Source organism: Rana temporaria, chromosome 2 (assembly GCF_905171775.1).
Source record: "Rana temporaria chromosome 2, aRanTem1.1, whole genome shotgun sequence".
Classification (NCBI taxonomy): Eukaryota; Metazoa; Chordata; class Amphibia; order Anura; family Ranidae; genus Rana; species Rana temporaria.
Window position 1 is genome coordinate 343,659,829 of NC_053490.1, and position 24,139 is coordinate 343,683,967.

Genomic DNA, 24,139 nt, shown 5'->3' on the forward strand with positions numbered 1-24,139 from the left:
TCAAGTTTGTGCCAAGACTGTCTTTATTTGATAGAATTTGAATCAGCAAGCAGCAGTCTGGTGAAGTAGGTTCCCATCTTAGATGAAGAACCTCTCAATAGTTCCAGGTATTACAGGAGATGGTAAGCAATTACAGGCAACGGGGAGACACGCACAGATTGTGCAGTGAACACAGTCCCGAGGTCGGGGTTACTGTCATAAGGTTTGTTTGGAGGTCAACCGAAACCAGGGTCGTACTCCCCTCATCAGCTGTCACGTCTTTTCTCAGGTGATGGGGTGAGTGCGATCACTGTAACATGAACTTCAAAAGGGTTCAGGAGTCTCTCCTGGACCCTGACACGGTAATTGGTTTTCATTTTTCCCAACCAGGTGACTGGGTCGTTTGTAAAGAAGCTTGATGGATGAGACCACACCAGCCACTGCAAGAGGCGGTTCAACCACATCAAAGAAATGAGTAGTATCTTTGTTTATTTTGTATTTGTTTGTTTAGTAAATTTTAGCAGAGGTAACGATGAAATACATCCCAAGTTATTATTTAAAGTGTATTCTATGACTAATTAAGAAAGTCAACGGGACCGATTGCACGGTCTGTTCTGAGTCTCCACCGAGTTTTAGTGCCCAGCGATGACAGCGGTACATGCTATTTATGATGTTATGATTGGTATGAGGATTATTGACAAACTAGTGAAGACTCCGAGCAGACACTTGTCAATGAAATTTAATGAGATGTTTTTTTATTTTTTGAGGGTAAAATTGGTTATCGTTTATATGGCATGGTTTTCTGCATGTACAAGGTGGAGGGCTTGAGCTTATGATACGATTGAACAATTCTAACCTATTGAGGATGGAATGTTTCATGTGACTGTTGAAGCTACAAGGAAGTTCTCACGGTCCAAGGGCGGTTTCTGGGAATTTACAAGTAAAGATTGTTATACCTGGATCGGGGATACTGGGAATTGGAGTTCAGGCCCATATGGATAAGGTTTGGGTCCCTGCAAGGCAGAGCCAGAGCTGTAGCTTAGTGAAGGTTGGGAATCCTTTGAAAGGTCTGGGAATCTGAGGGGATTTTAATTTTACAGCGGATCGTGGTTAATGGAAATGGGAATATATATACTCATGTTGTTTTTATTTCTATTCTTTCTATGTCATGATGAGGCGCTCCTGTTGCCTGATTTGAGGCGTGACCAGAGCCGGAGCAGATGACCACATCTTCCTTGATGAGACGCCCCGAAGCCGGACCCATTTACAAGACACAGAGGACCCCAGACCGATCTGCGATTACTACAGCTCACCAAGTTGTGTCCTCCTTATAAGTCATGCTCCTGAAGAACAGAGTCTACATGTCAAGCCGTGTTTTTTTTATTTTTATGGACTGTAAAGACTGATTCGTTTCCAGGTGTAATAAAGAGATATAGTTTCGAGGGACAACTGGGAGCATATGACAAAAAGGAAGGACTGTTGTGGAAAATTTTATATATGTGGACATTTTATTCTAGGATGTGTGTTTTATAGATTGTCATCTGTCTCCCTGTGTCTGATGTTTAATCGAGGAGCGCTCTAGCAGAGCGCACTTGGGTTGAATCAAGACCAACAGTAAAACGGTCAGTATGAAAACCTTCTTATGGGATTGAGACGTGTTCTCTGTGTGTGTGGGCATTTATTGGTTTTTAGATATCAAGCGCAATGCACTGGACTGCTTGCTTTCCAATGACTATACACATTAGAGAAGCGAAGTCCGCATAACGAGAGAAACCCATTATATCTCTCTTGTGGACTTCGTTATCCTTTATGGATACATATCTGTGTGAGAGGACATTAATATCTGCCTTGTTGGTGTACTTGTACCGTATATTGACAACAGCAGTAGCAGTGTCCCCGCAGATTGTCTGAAGCCTATATGAACAATTAGAATGATCTTTATTCAGATATTGTTTTACTTTAAACAATGTTTTAATGGGATCCATGCTGGCTAAAATGGGGTGTGTGCATTTCCTTTGTCCTGCCTTTCTTGGAGTGCCCTCCCCTTTTTGTTTGTCATTTCCTGCCATGTGATTTTGTATTAAGGGAAGTGATTGGCTGTTGGGGCCATCACTTCCTGCTTTGTTATTCTTTTGTTTGCAATGAATAAAGGATTTGGAGTTTCCTGTGCTCTAGACAGAAGGTTGAGATTCCAGCTAGAAGCAGCATTGTTTTCTGATTCTTCCTGGTGCCATGAAGTACTTCACATTCCTTGTACAAAGAGCTTGATACAAACGTGCTTTTAAGCATGAAGGAATTGTTTGGTGCTTTGTGCGCATTGAGACGCTGGAAGTGCAAATTTTGGCGCGGTGTGGATTTGCGTACAAAGCCCGAGGGAATTCTTCCACGACAGAGGATAATTTATTTTGTATTATCTTCTGTGAGTAGGATGTATTTTCCTGGTTTTCACCACTGGAGGGAGTAAGTGCATAATTGGTGTATTCTTACATAGCCATCAAGGAACAAGCTCAGTAAAGTCAGTCAAATAAAAAACGCCACTCACCTCCTCCGCTGCAGGTTCTGCCACAAAACGCATACAGGGGTCCCCCAATGATGCCCCAGTAATCTCTCCCCCTTCTCTTCGTCGCCCTGGGCGCCGGCATGACAGTGCACATGCGCGTGCAACGGGGGCGCGCTTGATGCAGTTTAATGGGCAGATGGAGAGGGGGGGCGTGGTTGTGTGTGCCTGTGCGCAGACACGGCGCACCTGTGTGCAGGTGCAAAGAGGCTGATTTAAAGCCCAGCACGCCAGAAGCCTTCCGTAAGCGGCATGGACACAGAGATGTGGGCTGTAAGCATCCCTGTGGATTTGAACCAGGCAAATCAAGACTCCTACTTGGCATCAGGTTGTGCATTGAGCTAATATATGTGTATTGTAAGACTATAACACAACAGTGATTGCATTTTTTTGTGGATAGTACCTTTGCTTGAATTAAGGACTATGTCCCCGAGAAGAGGTGCAAGGGCTGGTAAAGAGGCATCAGAAGATTCCCGCTTATGGCTAAGAAATCTGAGCTTGCCTGCAGTTTACCATCCCCCTCTGTCAGCCTGATAGCAGCCTCACAGGATGAGCCCTTGTCTGGTTTTGCAGCTTCTCCTATGGCAGCTCCTGTATACATCACTGAGGATGCTTTAAAAGTTGCTTTATTGGCTTGGAAGGAAGGATTGCTACTATTATCGCAACCTCCTTGAAAGATAGCAGAAAACAGGGTAGATCCCCTTCATCTGCTCTGGCTCTCTCATTTGATGAGCCTTCTGAGGGTGAAAAATCCCTCTCTGAAGATGAGGATCATGTGCAGTCTGAGGATGAGAGGATTCCTGCTACCTCTCAGTCGCTAAAGACGCAGGTGCAATATTATGTAAGCCCCTGGAACCTCATTCTCCAGGCAGTGGCGACAGCTTTCCCAGTCTAACACTAGGGGAGAGGCCAAGAGCCAAGCCCAAGGGCAGAAAAGGACTTGGGGTCCAAAGTTTAAGTAGAACCCCAAAACTTCCTTATGAAGGGATGCCCCCACGTGGCCGAGTGGGGGGGAAGGCTGCTGCAATTTGCAAACGCCTGGCGGAACGAAGTTCAGGACAAGTGGGTCATCCCCACAGTGTCCTCAGGCTACAAGCTAGAATTCAGAGAACTTCCGCCACCCCATTTTTTCTGAGATCAAGGGTTGTCAAACCTTTCACGGTTCCAAAACCAAACAGGGATGTCAGACCTATCCTGGATCTGAAAGGCCTGAATCAGTTTCTGAACATTCGCTCCTTCCGCATGGAGTCATGTCCGTTCAGTTATTCCACTCATCAGGGAGGAGAATTCCTGGCATCAATAGACATCAGAAATGCATATCTACATGTGCCAATATTTCCCGCTAACCAAAGGTTTCTAAGGTTTGCGATGGTTCAGCGCCACTTTCAGCTTGTGGCCCTTCCTTTCGGGCTGGCTACAGCACATCGAGTGTTCACAAAAATACTGGCCCCGGGCCCTGGCAAGGCTAAGGGCACGAGGATAGCAGTAACAGCCTATCTGGACGATCTGTTGATCAGTCCACTGCACGTTTGGGCCACAATGTGCACAGCACAGTGGAATATTTATGCCTCGTTTCCACTGAGCGGATCGGTTCGGTACGTTTCGGTACGGTACGCTATTTTGAGTGTTTCCATTATGAAAGCATGCCATAAAACCGAACCGTACTGCACCATTCAGGGTCCTGCTTCTCATGTGGGTCCATAGAAAATGGAACGGTATGGTTAGGGCGGAGCTACTGGCGTCACACGGTACTTTCCACTGATTGGTGGTCAGAAAACATCAATGCTGACGTCAAAGCAAAGCGCCAAACAATCACCACGTCGCCTTTTTAGTCCATATAAAGGAGAAGGATGCCAGCAAACAACAGCAGGGTCTGGTTATCTGAGGAACTATCTACGTTCTTAGCAATTATTGGTGATGGCGTTATTCAGAGTGAGCTTGATGGATCAGTGAGAAATGAAAAGGTCTATAAAGATATTTCTCAGCGGATGGCAGCCGAGAGATTTGAACGGACGTCGGGCCAGTGTAGGGCAAAGCTTAAAAAGCTTAAAGCACAATATAAAAAAATTAAGGACGCCAACAGCCGTAGTGGAAACTGTCCAACTGCTTGGAGGTGGTAAGACGCCATGGACGCCATTTACGGTCATCGGACAGCAAACCAAGGCAGGGAGGGAGGTCTGGACTCAACTGCAACTGTAATTCTCGAATCCATGGTAGACCCCTTTGGTAAGTTTTGTTTTTTAAACTTGGCATAGGATATCGCTCTGCTAACCATTTAAAATATAATATCTAACCATATGTTTATTTTCAGAAACAGTTGATGGACTCTCCAATGATGCATCAAACTTATCAGAAGATGGACCTTCAACGTCTTTCAGCAGCAACAGCAGCAGTATTTCCTCAAGCCAACCACAGAGTAGCCAACCACAGAGTACTCCCAATGCACCCCGGCACAATGGTAAGACATGATGATAATAAAGTAATTAAAACAGCAGTGGGGCAGATGTGCAGGAGGTACAGTGTTGGAATAGATGAGAAGGGGGGGCCAGCTGTGGGGGAGATGTGCAGGAGGTACAGTGGTGGAATAGATGAGAAGGGGGGATCAGCTGTGGGGGAGATGTGCAGGAGGTACAGTGGTGGAAGAGATGAGAAGGGGGAGATCAGCTGTGGGGGAGATGTGCAGGAGGTACCGTGTTGGAATAGATGAGAAGGGGGGGATCAGCTGGGGGGGAGATGTGCAGGAGGTACAGTGGTGGAAGAGATGAGAAGGGGGGGATCAGCTGTGGGGGAAATGTGCTGGAGGTACAGTGGTGGAAGAGATGAGAAGGTGGTTCAGCAGTGGGCAGATGAGCAGTGCTGTGTATTGGTGTAGCAGATGAGCAGGGGGAACAGAGGTGGGGCAGTCAATCAGTGTGGTACAGTCTAGTGGGGCAGATGAGAAAGGGGCTTACAGTATTGGTTTGACAGATGTTACCAAAGGCAATATTTTGGTCTTTTGTATATTACAGGTGAAAGGAGAAGGTTCCAGTTGGATCTGCGCACAGTCATGGAGGATATGTGGGCAGCAGAAGAAAGGCAGCTACAAAGAATTGATAACCTTTCTGAGAGGCGGTTTTAAGCACTACGTCAGGATGCACAGGAAGCTATGCACCAGGAGGCAGAAATTGCCCGGCAGCAGATGGAGTAGTTGGCTACCTTCAACCAGGCCTTCCTCGGTGTCCTTGGTCAGCTTGTTCAAGTGATTGGAGCCAATCGTCAACCCAGGTCACCACCCAGACAGTAGTGCCTCTAATGCAGCACAGGACCTGTACCCATGTTTACGTTTAAAGAATATTTAATTAGAGTGGGTTTTAACCACTTGCCCACCGCGCCATAGACATTTTACTGCTACAGCGCGGTGGAGTTATTCTGGGAGGAAGTCCCTGGGAGGTCCTCCCAGAATCCTTCACTCACGCGCCCCCTGGGGCGCGCTCCCGGAATCATTTGTGAGCCCCGGGTCTAGAAGACCCAGCGCATCACAGATCGCGGTAAATTGCCGCTGATAGCGGCCGTTTACCACGTGATCGCTCCGTCAAATGACGGAGCGATCACTTGTAAACAAACCGGCGTCATGTGATGACGCCGGTTCCTCCCTCTCCTCTCTCTCCTTCCTCTATCTGTAACCCCACTCTGCATTCTCCCTCTTCTCAATCCCCAATATATACATCACAATACTCTGTACCGTTCGATACTCTGTAATACCCCAATACTCTGCAATACCCTGCGCGATACTCTGCAATACCCCAATACTCTGCAATACCCCAATACTCTGCACGATTCGCTGCAATACCCCAATACTCTGCAATACCCTGCGCGATACTCTGCAATACCCCAATACCCTGCGCGATACTCTGCAATACCCCAATACTCTGCAATACCCTGCACGATACCTTGCAAAACCTGCCCCTGTCCCCGTGTGCTTGCATGCAGAAGCGAACGCATACGTAAGTCCCGCCCACATATGAAAACGGTGTTCAAGCTACACATGTGAGGTATCGCTGCGAACGTTAGAGCGAGAGCAATCATTTTGGCCCTAGACCTCCTCTGTAACTAAAAACATGTAACCAATAAAAGTAATTAAAGCGTCGCCTATGGAGATTTTTAAGTAGCGAAGTTTGGCGCCATTCCATGAGTGTGCGCAATTTTGAAGTGTGACATGTTAGGTATCTATTTACTCGGCGTAACTTCATCTTTCACATTATGAAAAAAAACTGTGCTAACTTTACTGTTTTTTTTTTTTTTTTAAGCACAAAACATTTTTTTTTTAAAACACGCGTTCAAAAAATTTCTGCGAAAAAACCATGCGAGATAAAAAGTTGTAACGGCCGCCATTGTATTCTCTAGGGTCTTTGCTAAAAAAGCATATATATAATGTTTTGGGGTTCTATGTAATTTTCTAGCAAATAAATGATGATTTTTACATGTAGGAGAGAAATGTAAAAATTGGCCTGGGTGCTTTAGAACGCCTGATGGTGCTCCCTGCATGTTTGGCCTCTGTATGTGGCCACGCTGTGTAAAAGTCGCACACATGTGGTATCGCCATACTCAAGAGGAATAGCAGAATGTGTTTTGGGGTGTAATTTGTGGTATGCATATGCTGTGTGTGAGAAATAACCTGCTAATATGACAGAAACTAGATTTTTTTTTTTTTTACAGAATTTTCAGTCGTTTTTCTTTTATAGCGCAAAAAATAAAAAGCCCAGAGGTGATCAAATACCACCAAAAGAAAGCTCTATTTGTGTGAAAAAAAGGACAAAAATTTCAAATGGGTACAATGTTGTATGACTGTAATTGTCATTCAAATTGTGAGAGCACCGAAAGCTGAAATTTGGTCTGGTGAGGAAGGGGGTTTAAGTGCCCAGTGGTCAAGAGGTTAAAGGTAAGATTTATTTTTTTAAATAGGCTCCTTTGAGCCATCACCGATCACACAAGATTGGACACATTTGCTCCTTGCTGCACATGGCTTTCTTTGTGCTGCTGCTCTGATTCCCTTCTGCCTCCTTTGCGTTATCACCCCCCCCTTGGACGGTGGAGCCTGGATTTCAACAAAGGGAACCCCCGATCGCTTCATTTCTTCTCACTTTTGCATGTGTAGATGTAATTGTGAATATACTTGGCATTGTTGGTTTACCTTTTCCTTTAATTTCCTTTTTAGATGTTTTTTTCTTGGTCTGAATTTCTCACTTCCTGTTCCTTCTCAGTAAACTTGACAACATCATCCGAGCTGTGTTTAGTCAGTCAGCACAGCTTACTTAACAGCTTACTGAGGAGGAACAGGAAGTGAGAAATTCATACAAAGAAAACAAAAAAAACATTTATTGGAAGTGAAATTGAAGAAAAGGGGAAAACCAACAATGCACTAGCTCAGGGATATGCAATTAGCGGACATCCAACTGTTTCAGAACTACAATTCCCATGTGGCATAGCAAGACTCTGACAGTCACAAGCATGACACCCAGAGGCAAAAGCATGATGGGACTTGTAGTTCTGCAACAACAGCTGGATTTCCGCTAATCGCATATCCCTGCACTAGCTTAATAAAAAACAAACCTTTACAAGCTCTTTAAGTTATTGTAAACAATGTTTCTACATTATCAAAATTTTGACTTTACAAAATATGTAGGAAGATGATTTTTTTGTGGAATAAAAAACAAGATCGACTTCTCTGAGTATGTCTGATTTTATTTAGCATATAGCAAAAAGTAATTAAAGATTTTAATTATTCACGGTAACAACGTTAACGTTAAGGTGCCTCATCAGAGCCTGACGTATTTCACTGCACTCTTCTTCCATATCCTGTGCTGCTATTACTGGTACTGGCTCTTCTGAAGATGTATTCCAATCCTGGTCAAAGTCTTCTCCATGACTTTCACAAAGATTGTGAAGAGCACAGCACGTTAGGACCATGGATTTGGTAAGTTGAATGTCACTGTCATTCCTCTTCATAAGACACCTCCATCTACCCTTACTCCCATATTTGCAACCAACCTATGAGTTAAAGACACATTTTGTTTGGGCAGAACTTAGTATAATGTTTATAATCTTATTGTCCAGAGATAGTATTTAAGAGAATAAAAATTAGATGGGAAGGAGAACACTCAAGGAAGACACTCGCCCCCACAGGGAGGACGGAGGGACATACACACTCAGGAACACACCCTGAGGGGCACACTGGGAAATCTACACCCTCAGAAAAACTGACACCCATGCACGATGCATGAAGACATATCTTTACACTCATGAAGATTCCAGCCATCTTAACTCTGGTCACTTGCCAGTAGGAAATATCCATTTTGGAATGGGTAATTATGTCATTTTTTATTTTATCTTGAATCTATTGTTGTTCTCTAAAATATTGAAGTATTGAATATTTTGCAATTATGATTTATTCTCATTAATCAATAACTGGTAGATTTTTCTCTAAAGATTAAATTTTTCATTATATTTTTCTTTTTGGCATAGTTCCAATTTTAGTGACAAAACAAACGTCCAATTTATTTCACATTGTTAACCACTTACTTACCTGCAGTATAGTAACGGTTGGACGTGTGAAATACAGAAGTTCTGTTTCATTGTCATTTACACAAGGTTATTGAACCAAATTGAGAATGTATCATGATAGCAGTATGTCAAAGGGATTGCATGCACATTTTGCGGATATTTTTATTGATTTTCAAGTCGTTCATGTAACGCAATTGGTATTTTAATTTCATGTTTTTGTCAACCAATAAATGTAGCTATTTTGTATGATCATACGTCTCCGTGAATAAGTTTCATATTATAGACTATGTCATATAGATTGACTTGTATTCAAAAATATCTTCGTTAAAAATAATTTAATAAATACTGTGCGGGCAAAACTGACCTTAAAAAAGCACAACAGTATGGATGCTGCGTAGCCCCGGGCTGTACAGACTTCCGAGTCAGCTTATCTTCCCTTCAGAGGTCAGCTTAAACATTTTACTGTTCTGTCTCTAGGGCAGATAGCTAAACCTTCTTGTCCCATAAACTTCAGATACCATATTTCTTTGATCTCAGTTTTATTAGAACAATTCAGGTGAAACTACAAAATAACAGAAATAGACCTAAGTACAATATTGCATACATTACAGCATACATTACAGAAACAACGATCTACAATATAGGATGTGATAGTAAAAATGTACCTTTTAAGTTCTCTAAGGCCGGGTACACACGGACAAACATGTATGGTGAAAGCGGTCCGTCGGACCGTTTTCACCATACATGTCTGCCAGAGGGCTTCTGTACGATGGTTGTACACACCATCGTACAGAAGTCCGCGCGTAAACAATACGCGGGGCGTGTCCGCGGTGTCGCCGCGTCGATGACGCGGTGTCGCCGCGACAATGACGCGGCGACGTGGGCGGCCCGCCTTTAAAATGCTTCCACGCATGCGTCGAAGTCATTCGACGCATGCGAGGGACGGCGGGCGCCTGGACATGTACGGTAGGTCTGTACTGACGACCGTACATGTCCGAGCGGGCTGAATTCCAGCGGGCTGTTTTAAAACAAGTCCAGGAATATTTGTCTGCTGGGAAAAGGCCCGGCGGGCAAATGTTTGCTGGAATTCGGCCCGCTCGCGCCCACACACGACCAAACATGTCTGCTGAAACTGGCCTGCGGGCCAGTTTCAGCAGACATGTTTGCTCGTGAGTATGGGGCCTAAGGGGTGATGGCGATAGATTGAGAAATACATGTCTTGCTTCCTGCAGTATCTTCTCAAAGAATGGTGGCTGATTCACTTCCTGTGAAGATTCTACCCAGAATGGGGTCCACAACTCCCATATTACCAGGTGTGTCAAGGGAGGGTTTTGAGACACTTTAAGGGGTTATTCACAGAGCGTAGACCCAAAACAAACCAGCAGCTCCTCCGGGGGTAGTGCTGCATTATTATTATTTTTTATGGTTGAACTGGATGGACTTGTGTCTTTTTCAACCTGACTAACTATGTAACTATGGGCCAGATTCACAAAGCACTTACGCCGACGTAGCTCGAGATGCGTGGCGTAATTGAAAAATGCGCCGTGCGTATCTATGCGCCGTATCCTCAAAACGAGATACGCCTGAAAACCAGTTTTTTCCGTCCGACGTAAAACGATTACGCCGGCGCATCTTGGTGCGCAAAATACGCTAGACACACCATTGTTTTGATAGGCAAAGATGCAAATGAGGGAGATAAGGCGATCCACAAAATTAAGTGTGTGCGGCGTAGGCTACGCCCTGTGCGCATCTGTTAGTTTCCCGGAGTAAATTTACACCTTATAAAAGCTGCCCTAACTTTGCTCCAGCCGTGTAAAGGTCAGCTAAAGCAACACCATTAAGGAAGAGCTGAGCACACACACTTGCCGGACTACAATCTGTATGCCACCATGCCAGGGGCATCCATGCTCATAACTATACTAGTGACTTTAGTAACCGAGGGTACCCCCTCTTCTGAGGGAACAGCAGTCAGGAGACGCCTCGCAGAATGCATCTTTGCACAGTATACACACACATTAATCATGGCACAATGAGAATGCACGCATGCACACCCACTGTGGTCCCTAGCACAGACACATCACATGCACATCTAATTGGATTGGACCCTAGAAAACCACATGGTATTAGGGAGCAGTAACACCACGCCACGGCTCCAATTATGTCACTGTGCATTCATACACCATTCACATGGACCTGGGATCACTTCTCCCTGGTCCTGGGGATCCCTACTCCACCAAAACTGAGGGTGACATCCTTTTTCACCAGGAATGTCACGCCCACATTCATACATCATTCACACACATAAAACAAATCAGAATCACAATAAAAATTAAGAAAAAAAACAAAAAAGAAAAGTACACCCAAAATCTCAATGGCGGCGGCGTGAGCTACGCCTGGGCCGGCCACGGGCACGGCCACGGGCCCTCAGGGGAGACTCATGGGGGGGAGGCAGGGGAAGGAGGAGCCTCATGGGGGGGGAGGCAGGGGAAGGAGGAGCCTCCCCGGGTGGCTGCCCACCTGCCCTCCAAGGCCACGGCGATCCTGGTCAGGCCCAGACTGAGGGCTGCCGTATTGGCCTGGACAGCCTGGGTGTTGTCCTGGACAACCTGGGTCAGGGCAGTCACCTCAAGGGCCACGCCTGTTGTGGCGGCCTGCAGCTCAGAAAAGCAATTTATAAAAGCCAAAGAATTTGTGCTGACCTCACTGACAGACTCATTGATGGAGGCCAGGCTCTCCTCCACCTGGGCCAAAGTCCGGCTGACCTGACCCAGATGTTGTGTCTGACGAGCATGGTCCCTCTGCAGATTTGCAGGCAGGAACTCGGCCACCCCCCTGGTCTTCTGGGTGGCCTTCCTGCCTGCAGTTGAGGCTTGTGGCCTGGGAGGAGGGGAGCCCCCTGGGGGGGCAGCCCTGTTGGGGGAGGAGTGGGAGGGACTACCCCTGATGGTGGCCTGACTGTCAGGCGCAAGGGAATCCTGATCCCAACACAACATCACTTCTCGGGCAATGTCCATCCGGTCATCCTCAACCTCCCCCCTCATCCTCCTCCCCCTGAACCTCCTCATGAGGGGAGTTGTGGCCACTCCCCTGCCCTGGGGACTCCTGCCCTTCTTGGGGCTCCTCAGCAGCCTGTTGTCCTGGGGGTGGTGCAGCCTGGCCTGATGGCCCAGCAACCTCCTGGCCAGATGGCCCAGCAACCTCCTGGCCATCTGTGGAGGACACAAAACATACACAGGTTGGAGGATCCACACACTTGGCACATATTCCCTTCCCCCCCACACACACATGCTACTCACCAGATGGAAATAAAAAAATCTTACCTGTCCTCACAGGATCATCAGATTCAAATCCAGGCAGGCCCACCACTTGCTGGCTGTGGAAGCAACGGGCCACCGCAAGTTCCTCCTCAGTCCACCTTACGGTGCAGGGTGGGCCTCCTCCAGTGCCCCTGGCATGGGCTGCTTGCTTGGCCATCTTGTCACGGACCAAACTCCTCAGATCATTGATCTTCTTCTGAATCCCACTGGGGGTCCTTGTCTCCCCCCCCCTCCGCATTGATCCGATCCGTTATCTCCTGGATTATTGCCCTCTTCCTGGCCGGGGGGACGTCCCGGCTGTCAGGGCCATGCAAATATCGCCCAAATTGGGTGATCGCCCTGGCCAGCAAGTGCTTCTCTCGCACTGAGAAGTTTAATTTCCTTCTCTTAGGTGCCATGTCACAACACAGCACTCAGCAACAAACAGACACAAATTTCAAACAGAACAAACAAACACAAAAACACACAGAACAAACAGACAAAAAGACACAGAACAGACACAAAAAGACACAGAACAGACAGCTAAAAAGACACAGAACAGACAGCCAAAAAGACACAGAACAAACTCACACAAAAATCAGACAGCAAAAAAACAAAAACACAAGCAGACAGCTAATACAAATTCAAACAAAAAACACAGAAGAAACAGACACAAAAAACACTCAGAAAATACACACACCTACTACAACCTCCTACTACAAAAAAATCTTTAACACTACACTCACCAACAAACAGCCACAGACAACAGAGCAAAAGACACTTGCTTTAGGAAGGGGAAAAAAGGGATGTACTAGCCCCAGACAAAGTGCGTTTGTCTGGGGCTATTTAAGCACAGGGCGATTCTCAAACTAAGTACGCTTGGCCTTTTTCCTATCTCACTGATTGCGCCCAGCCGAGTTCTGCACATGCCCAGTGAGGTGCAGATTCGTGCGCGCATGCGCAGTACGGCCGGCCCTTCATTTGCATGGGGTCACGGCTCATTTCAATGGAGCACGCCCACTTCCTTCCCACTTGCAATAAACCCGCCTTACGCCTCGGTATATAAGTTACGCTTTACATTTGGGAGCAAATGCGCTGTGGATACGGCACTTACGTCACAAAATTAAGGCGCCGTAACTTAAATGACATACGTTTGGAGTAACTTAATTTGCGCCGCTTAACGTGAATCTGGCCCTTTGTAACTAGAGGGTGCTACACTAAATAATTGCCTATGCAGATAAGGGGTGTCTGTAGATAAAAACAAAGGCCCGGATTCACAAAGCACTTACGCCGACTAGACATGTGCACTTTTTTGTAAAATCTAAAAATTCGTTTTTTCCGTTTTTGTTTCATTCGTTTTTTTATTTTTTTGGAAATTCTGAAAAAACGGAAAAACGGAAAAAACGAATTTTCCGAAAAAAACGAAAACATTTTTTTTTACGAAAATTCGGAAATACGAAAATATTCGGAAATACGAAAATTCGGAAATTGAAAAATTCGAAATTTCGAAAATTGAAAAATTCGAAAATTCAAAAATTGAAACATTCGAACATTCGAAAGTTTGTCAAAAATTACAACATTTCGAATTTTTGAATTTTCGAATTTTTCAATTTTCGAAATTTCGAATTTTCGAATTTTCGAATTTTGCAATTTTCGAAATTTCGAATTTTTGAAATACGAAAATATTCGGAAATACGAAAATTCGGAAATTGAACAATTCGAAAATTTAAAAATTGAAATATTCGAACATTCGAAAATTGAAAAATTCGAAATTCGAAAATGGAAATTTTGAAAATTCGAAAATACGAAATTTCGAAAATTGAAAAATTCGAAAATTGAAAAATTCGAAATGTCAAAAATTCTTAATTTCGAAAATTGACAAATTCTAAATTCGAAAATGTAACTTTCGAAAATTGAAACATTTTTGAATTTTCGAATTTTTCCATTTTCGAATTTTAGATTTTCGAATTTTTCAATTTTCGAAATTCCGAATTTTTCAATTTTCGAAATTCCGGATTTTTTAAATTTTCGAAATACGAAAATTCGGAAATACGAAAATATTCGGAAATATGAAAATTAGGAAATTGAAAAATTGAAAAATTCGAAAATTCGAAAATTCGAAATTTCGAAAGGGTGCTACACTAAATAAATGCCTATGCAGATAAGGGGTGTCTGTAGATAAAAACAAAGGCCCGGATTCACAAAGCACTTACGTTGACTAGACATGCGCACTGCCAAAAAATTCGTTTTTTTTGTTTATTTTTTTTTTTTTTCGTAAATTCGAAAAATTATTTTTTTCCGTTTTTGTTTTATTCGTTTTTTTAAAAAAATTTTGGAAATTCAGATATTTCGAAAAAAAATCGTTTTATTTGTTTTTTTGCTTTAAGTTCAGGAAATTTTCGGATTTCCGAAAAAGCAAAAAAACGGAAAAAAACAAAATTTCCGAAAAAAACGAATAAAATTCGGAAATTTACGAGTTTTCTAATTTCTAATTTCTAATTTTTCAATTTTCGGAAATTTCGAATTTTCGAAATACGAAAATATTCGGAAATACGAAAATTCGGAAATTGAAAAATTCGAAATTTCGAAAATTTAAAAATTCGAAATTTCGAATTTTTCTATTTCCGAATATTTTCGGAATTTTCGAAATACGAAAATTCATAAAATACGAAAATATTCGGAAATACGAAAATTCGGAAATTGAAAAATTCGAAAATTCAAAAATTGAAATATTCGAACATTCGACAATTGAAAAATTTCTAAATTCGAAAATGGAAATTTTGAAAATTCGAAAATTGAAAAATTCGAAAATTGAAAAATTCGAAATGTCAAAAATTCGAAATTTCGAAAATGGAAATTTCGAAAATTCGAAAAATTCGAAAATGGAAAAATTGAAAAATTCGGAATGTCAAAAATTCGAAATTTCGAAAATTGAAAAATTCGAACATTTGGAAATTGAAAAATTCGCAATTTGAAACATTTTTTTTAAAAAATGAATTGAAAAAATCGAAATTCGAAAATGAAAATTTCGAAAATTGGAAATTTCGAAAATTTTTGAATTTTTAAATTTTCGAATTTTTCCATTTCAAATTTTTCCATTTTGAATTTTCGAAATTCGTAAATACGAAAATTCGTAAATACGAAAATTCGAAAATTGAAAAATGCGAAATTTGAAACATTTTCGAATTTCGAATTTTTCACTTTTCGTAATTTCGAAATTTTGAATATTTCAATTTTCGAAATTTCGAAATTTTTGAAAAATTCGAAATTGGAAAAATTCGAAATTGTAAAAGTGAAAAATTCGAAAATTCGCAAATTGAAAAATTCGAAATTTGAAAAATTCGAAAATGGAAAAATTCGAAAATGGAAAAATTCGAAAAATTCGGAATTTCGAAAATTCTAAAAACCGAAATTTTTTCGTATTTACGAATCTCCGAAAATCCGAATTTCCGAAATTCGTAAATACAATTGTTTAAAAAAAATCGGAAATACAAACATTCGTAAAATTCGTAAATACGAATTATCGGAATTACGAAAATTCATAAATTGGATTTTTCGGAAATTGGTAAATTTTAGATTTTCGGAAGTCCGAAAATTCGTAAATAAAAAATTCGTAAATACGAAAATTCGTAATTAACGAATTTCCGAATTTTCATAAAAAAACGAATGAGTAACAAAACGAATTGCACGTGTCTAACGCCGACGTATCTAGAGATACGCTGCGTAAGTGTAAATATGCACCGTCGTATCTATGTGCCGGACTCTGAAACCAAGATACGCCTGAAAATAGGCTTCACCCAAACGACGTAACTTTCCTACGCCGACGTATCTTGGGCGCATATTTACGCTGGCCGCAAGTGGCGCTCCCATTGATTTCCTATTCACATATGCTAATGAGGGAGATACGTCGATTCACTAACGTACATGCGCCCAGCGCTTAATATGCGCAGTTTACGTAAGTCGTACGCCCGGCGTAAAGTTATTCCCCATATATGAGGCGCAACTCATGCAAACGTATGGACCAGGGAACACAGCCGTCGTATTTTACGTTGTTTACGTAGAACGTGAATAGGGCTGGGCATAGGTTTCGTTCACGTTGTAGGCAGTGATCCATCGTATCTTAGGGAGTAGTTTCGATGTGATTATGAGCATGCGCACTGGGATACGTCCACGGGACGGCGAATGCGCCGTTCGTTTTAAGTACTTCTATGACGCTTGGCCCATCATTTGCATGGGGTCACGCCTCATTAGCATGGCTCACGCCCACTTCCACTTACGACGACTTACACCGAGGGCACCCAGCGCAGATTTGGCAGCACTGGCTTTGTGAATCCAGTGCTTGCCTCTCTGCGCCACGTCGGCGCAGCGTATATTAGATACGCTACGCCGGCATAAATATGCGCCAATGTATGTGAATCCGGGCAAAACTGTGCAGCTCTCACAAGTTGAATAATGCCCTTGCTATAGTTGTGGGTCATTTTCATAGCTCATGAAGCCTGACTGGGGGGTGTGGCCTGGAAAATGCAGCGGTGAGGAAGTGTTTGTCTGGAGCTCCGGCGCCAGCACCGCAATTATCTGCTTTATTAGCTATTCTTCGCAGCCTTTAACCCACGGACCATGAGGAAGAGAACGGTCAAGTCTCTCCCAAGTCGGGAACCCCGTCGGGCTCCATAAAGAGATTTCTGGCCGCGGAACTGGAGGACATGGATGGCCTAGGCCGCTCTCCACGTGGCACGAACTCTGGAGTGGGTTCCGCCTCCCCCTGTAAGCCAGAGCATAGGCGCCATTCTCCTGCCTCGTCTGCCTGCGCGAATGGTGACGGCAGTACTTCCAGACGCTCTGAGGTCGCGGCACTGGTCGACGGTTTGCCAACCAAAACAGAGCTTGCGTCCATGTTCCTGAGCCTGGAGAGATCCATCAAGAAGGAAATTTCAGCGGTGAGAGCAGACATGTCGCAGGTGTTGGAGCGGGTAGAAGAATCTGAACTGCGCTTAGACTGCCATGCGGCCGCCATCAGAAGCCTGCTAGCATCCACCAGGTCCCTCACCATTGCGCACAGGATGGCCCTCTACAAGATCGAGGACCAGGATTACTGCAACATACGCATCAGAGGCCTGCCTGAGGCGACTGGCGACGATGACCTCCTCCCCTCCGTGCAAGGTATTTTTAATGGCCTGTTGGGCCTTGCGGCTGATCATCCACTCAAACTAGACAGGGTGCACGCAACCTCTCCACAGACACCCCGCGAGATGTCATCTGCCAGGTCCACTATTATGAGGAGAAGGAGCGCATAATGCGCAAGGCCAGAGAGACTGCCTCCCTTGACTTTGATGGTGCCTCCCTGTCCTTCTTCCCGGACCTTGCCAAGGAAACATTGGACTGTCGCAGAGCCCTAAAACCCCTGATGGAGAAACTCAGGGCTGCGTCCATCAACTACCGCTGGGGTTTCCCATCGGCCCTCATTGCAAACCGGGATGGTAAGACGGCAATTCTCTGCTTCCCGGAAGACCTGGAAAAGTTTTGTTTGGATGTCAATATTTCCCCCCCAGAGCTCCCTGGCTGGCAGGATACTATTCCCATTCTGCCTACTACTGCTGACCCACAGTGGCAAAAAGTTGGCCGCAGGTGTCGTCCTGTCGCCCCGGAGGCCTCTTCTCAGCTGGAGTGAGTGCTGTGCTGGGTGTCTGGGGCCTTCCAGTTCTGGGCCTATTCATCCTCCTTAGCTGAATGACTATGTACCTACGCATTGCCTTTAGCCTTTTCTGGTTTTCATAGCTAGGCTTTGTGTTTCAGTAGCCACCTTCTCCTGTTCAGGGGTAAACTGTTCCGTTATTTTATTTTATTATGTTTTAAGTTACAGTCCAATGTTATGTTTTGTTACGGTTTTCTTTGCACATTGATATGAAGGGTGTCGGCGCTGGGGCAACCCGGCAGCGATCACGTTATTTAGGTGCTCATTGTCGATAGCCCGTGACTTTGCGACCCCCCCCCTTGTGGGACGCTGTGTGGTTTCGTGCTCTTGTGCCCCTGTCCCGCCCGGGGCGGGGTGCATCTGGGTGCCAGACTGCTTGTGCGTCCCTTTTTTGCAATGTGCGAACGTTAGGTGCCCTCCGGGGGGGCATATTTCTTTTTTGTGCGGTTGTTAATTGCTCTTTTTTCTTTGTTCTCTTCTCTACTCTCAGTCTTTGTCTTCTTTTCCCAATCCCCTCCCCCTCTTTGTCCCTTTCTTCACCCTCCTGCCACAGGTACAGCTCTCAAGGGTATGCTAATGCGAGCTCCTTCTGTCAACCCCTATGGCTACGCTGAACTTAGTTTCCCTAAACGTGCGGGGTCTACACGCCCCAGGTAAGAGACATAATCTATATAGAGAGCTGGGCCGTCTGCGGGGTGATGCTGTGCTCCTGCAGGAGACCCACCTTACACACACTACCTCGGTGAGGCTTTTTTCTCCACAATACCCTGTTTGGTATTATAGCTTATCTGATGTTTATAAGGCCAAGGGTGTAGCCATTGGGTTTCGCAGAGGAACCTCTTTTACGTTGGATTCTATGCTTAGTGATAGTATGGGTCACTTCCTGTTTCTGAGAGGCAGCCTGGGTAGTATGCCTTGCATTATCGCGACTTTGTATGCCCCCAACCGTGCTCAAGTCGCCTTTATAGCTTCCACCCTCAAAAAGCTAAGTGAATTCGCCTGTGGTTGCATTCTCCCTGCTGGGGATTTTAACGTTCCGTTGGAACCGCCCCTTGACACGTCATTAGGAAACTCCTGTATCTCACAGAGACGTTTGACGTTTCTGTTTACACAAAGCTCAACTGATGGACGTGTGGAGGATTTTGCACCCTCGGGTAAAGGATTACACTCATTTTTCCCACTTGCACCACACTTACTCCAGGATAGATTATTTCTTCATTGATCACCATCACCTCTCTCTCCCCACAGCTTTGAACATTGCCACTTCCCTTATATCGGACCATGCTCCGATCACTCTTAGGCCCCGTACACACGACCAAACATGTATGCTGAAACTGGTCTGCGGGCCAGTTTCAGCATACATGTTCGGTCGTGTGTGGGCGCGAGCGGGCGGAATTCAGCAAACATTTGCCCGCCGGGCCTTTTCCCAGCAGACAAATATTCCTGGACGTGTTTTAAAACCGTCCGCTGGAATCCTGCCCCGCTCGGACATGTAACGGTCGTCAGTACAGACCTACCGTACATGTCCAGGCGCCCGCCGTCCCTCGCATGCGTCGAATGACTTCGACGCATGCGTGGAAGCATTTTAAAGGCGGGCCGCCCACGTCGCTGCGTCATTGTCGCGGCGACACCGCGTCATCGACGCGGCGACACCGCGGACACGCCCCGCGTATTGTTTACGCGCGGACTTCTGTACGATGGTGTGTACAACCATCGTACAGAAGCCCTCTGGCAGACATGTATGGTGAAAACGGTCCGACGGACCGCTTTCACCATACATGTTTGTTCGTGTGTACCCGGCCTTACGCTAAACCCCCTCTTTACCCTGTAGGACCACAAACTGTAAACTCAATGATCATCTACTTTCGGATGACATTGACAAACAGTTGATTAACTACTTGCCGACCTGCCGCCGTCGTTTTACGGCGGCAGGTTGGCTCCCCTGCGAGAGAGCCCGTAGCTCTACGTCGGCTCTCGCACTGGCCACTAAGGGCGCGTTCGCGCCACCCGCTTGCCCCCGACTCCCGTGCGTGTGCCCGGTGGGCGCGATCGCCGCCGGGCACACGCGATCGCTCATTACAGAGCGGGGACCGGGAGCTGTGTGTGTAAACACACAGCTCCCGGTCCTTTCAGGGAGGGAAATGCTGATTTTCTGTTCATACAATGTATGAACAGAAGATCGGTCATTTCCCCTAGTGAGGCCACCCCCCTACAGTTAGAACACACCCAGGGACATACTTAACCTCTTCCCCGCCCCCTAGTGTTAACCCCTTCACTGCCAGTGGCATTTTTATAGTAATCCAATGCATTTTTATAGCACTGATCGCTATAAAAATGCCAATGGTCCCAAAAATGTGTAAAAAGTGTCCGAAGTGTCCGCCATAATGTCGCAGTACCGAAAAAAAATCGCTGATCGCCGCCATTACTAGTAAAAAAAAAATATTAATAAAAATGCCATAAAAATACCCCCTATTTTGTAAACGCTATAACTTTTGCGCAAACCAATCAATAAACGCTTATTGCGATTTTTTTTTTACGAAAAATATGTAGAAGAATACGTATCAGCCTAAACTGAGGAAAAAAAACGTTTTTTTTTATATTTTTGGGAGATATTTATTATAGCAAAAAGTTAAAAATATTATTTTTTTTCAAAATTGTCGCTCTATTTTGGTTTATAGCGCAAAAACTAAAAACCGCAGAGGTGATCAAATACCACCAAAAGAAAGCTCTATTTGTGGGAAAAAAAGGACGCCAATTTTGTTTGGGAGCCACGTCGCACGATCGCGCAATTGTCAGTTAAAGCGACGCAGTGCCGAATCGCAAAAAGTGCTCTGGTCTTTGACCAGCAATATGGTCCGGGGGTTAAGTGGTTAATGATTATTTGGCTCGATATTTTGAGGAGAACATGCTCCCGGATGTTACGCCGGGTACGCTTTGGGAGGCCCACAAGGCCTTTATTCGGCGGAAATTTATTGAACTAGGCTCCAGTAAAAAGAAAGAACGAACTTGCAAACAGTTAGAACTGATCCGCGATATTGAGGCTTTAGAACAACAACACAAGGCCGGTCTGTCACAATCTGACTGAAGGCCCTCTTTCATCTGGAGCAGAAACAATGCTTCCACATAGTAGCTCAACGTTTGCACGAATGGGGTAATAGACCAGGTCGTCTTTTGGCCCGTTCTTTGCAACAAAAGAAAACTGCAGCCTTCATTGCTAAGATAAAAACCTTGCATAACTCTATAGCTCATGAGACATCTGCCATAGCCAAGGAATTCTGTTCGTTCTACCAGTAGTGATGTCGCGAACCTAAAATTTTGCGTTCGCGAACGGCGATTGCGAACTTGCGCATATGTTCGCGAATGCGCGAACCGGGCAAACTGCCATAGACTTCAATGGGCAGGCGAATTTTAAAACCCACAGGGACTCTTTCCGGCCACAATAATGATGGAAAAGTTGTTTCAAGGGGAGTAACACCTGGACTGTGGCATGCTGGAGGGGGATCCATGGCAAAACTCCCATGGAAAATTACGTAGTTGTCGCAGAGTCCGTTTTTAATCCATAAAGGGCATAAATCACCTAACATTCATAAATTGTTTGGAAAAACGTGCTTTAAAACATCAAGTATGATGTTATATCGATCAGGTAGTGTAAGGCTTAAGGTTAGGGTTACAGATAGGGTTAGGGTAACAGATAGGGTTAGGGCTAGGGTAGGGTTGCAGACAGGGTTAGGGTTACAGATAGGGTTAGGGTTACAGTCTGTAACCCTAACCCTAACCCTATCTGTAACCCTAACCCTATCTGTAACCCTAACCCTAATCCTATCTGTAACCCTAACCCTATCTGTAACCCTAACCCTACCCTAACCCTAACCCTATCTGTAACCCTAACCCTAACCCTATCTGTAACCCTAACCCTGTCTGTAATAGGGTTATGGTTCACAGTGACAGACCAAACTCTGACAGACCAAACTCCCCGTTTAACGCACCGCAAACACCTGCAAACAGTCCATTTACACAAGGATGGCTACCAAGCTAGCCATGTCCTGTTCCTTGTCCTCACTGACGTCAATGAACATTTTGGAGATTGCAGGCGATGGGGGTTTTTCAAAGCCTATGGTCGTGCTGAGGTAGTTCAGTGACAGTTAAGTGACCCAGAAAACAATGATTCTGCAGTGTGGGCCCATTGTTGGCCTAGTAGGCTTTAATGATCACCTTAGATGATCACAAAGAAAATTAATTTTTTTTCTATGCAAAATTATCCAGACGATCGCTTTTGGTCTGTTCACAATGAAGCAACGACCTTATCATGTGGGGTGTGCCAACATTGCCATTGCCAACACACTCATAGAGGTGGTCGCTTCATTGTGATACGCAAGCCCCTTCACCACAACAAGGTAACGATCACGAAGGGGAATTGACACATGTATGTGCCTTTTTTTTTGTTTTGTTTTTGCAGCCACAGTGCAGCACCAGTGGCCAGAAAAATTAGGCATGTACACATGCCTGAAAAAGTAGGTATTGTTGCAGCTGCTGCTGTAGCAGCGGCCAGAAAAATTGATGTTTTCCAGGCAGAAAGTGCACTAAAACATTGCGGCTTGAACCCTATTTGGCGACGTATAAGTCACGCAAGTCATCCGACATGCAGAGATAAAATACAGCAGCGTGTGGACCATTTCTAGCCCAAGGAAGCTCATCTCATCAGGCCTTTAGTCAAATGTATCGCCCACTGTCAGTCCCTTCGGGATCCATGCCTCATTCATCTTAATAAAGGTGAGGTAATCTAGACTTTTTTGACCTAGGTGACTTCTCTTCTCAGTGACAATACCTCCTGCTGCACTGAAGGTCCTTTCTGAAAGGACACTTGAAGCGGGGCAGGCCAGAAGTTCTATCTCAAATTGGGATAGCTCAGGCCACAGGTCAAGCCTGCACACCCAGTAGTCAAGGGGTTCATCGCTTCTCAGAGTGTCGATATCTGCAGTTAAGGCAAGGTAGTCTGCTACCTGTCGGTCAAGTCGTTCTCTGAGGGTGGACCCTGAAGGGCTGTTAGATTCCTGTTGTGCTGTGACATCACCCTTATACGCTGTGTAAAGCATACTTTTTAATTTATTTTGGAACTGCTGCATCCTTTCCGACTTCCGGTAATTTGGTAACATTTCAGGCACTTTCTGCTTATACCGGGGGTCTAGTAGCGTGGCCACCCAGTACAGGTCGTTCTCCTTCAGCCTTTTTATACGAGGGTCCCTCAACAGGCACGACAGCATGAAAGACCCCATTTGCACAAGGTTGGATGCCGAGCTACTCATGTCCCGTTCCTCGTCCTCACTGATCTCACTGAAGGTCTGTTCTTCCTCCCAGCCACGTACAACACCACGGGTACCAGATAGGTGACCACGAGCACCCTGGGATGCCTGCTGTGGTTGGTCTTCCTCCTCCTCAAAGCCACATTCCTCCTCTGACTCCTCTTCCTCACACTCCTCTTCCAGCGTTTCTGCAGGTCCAGCAAGTGATGTTGATAAGGCTGTTTCTGGTGGTGATGGTGACCACAACTCTTCCTCTTCCTCTCGCTCATCTACGGCCTGATCCAGCACTCTTCGCAGGGCACGTTCCAGGAAGAAAACAAATGGGATGATGTCGCTGATTATGCCTTCAGTGCGACTGACTAGGTTTGTCACCTCCTCAAAAGGACGCATGAGCCTACAGGCATTGCGCATGAGCGTCCAGTAACGTTTAAAAAAAATTCCCAGCTGCGCAGAGGCTGTCCTAGCACCCCGGTCATACAAACACTCGTTGATGGCTTTTTCTTGTTGGAGCAGGCGGTCGAACATTAGTAGTGTTGAATTCCAACGTGTCGGGCTGTCGCAAATCAGTCGCCTCACTGGCATGTTGTTTCGCCGCTGGATATCTGAAAAGTGCGCCATGGCCGTGTAGGAACACCTGAAATGGCCACACACCTTCCTGGCCTGCTTGAGGACGTCCTGTAAGTCTGGGTACTTATGTACAAAGCGTTGTACAATCAGATTCATCACATGTGCCATGCACGGGACATGTGTCAACTTGCCCAAATTCAATGCCGCC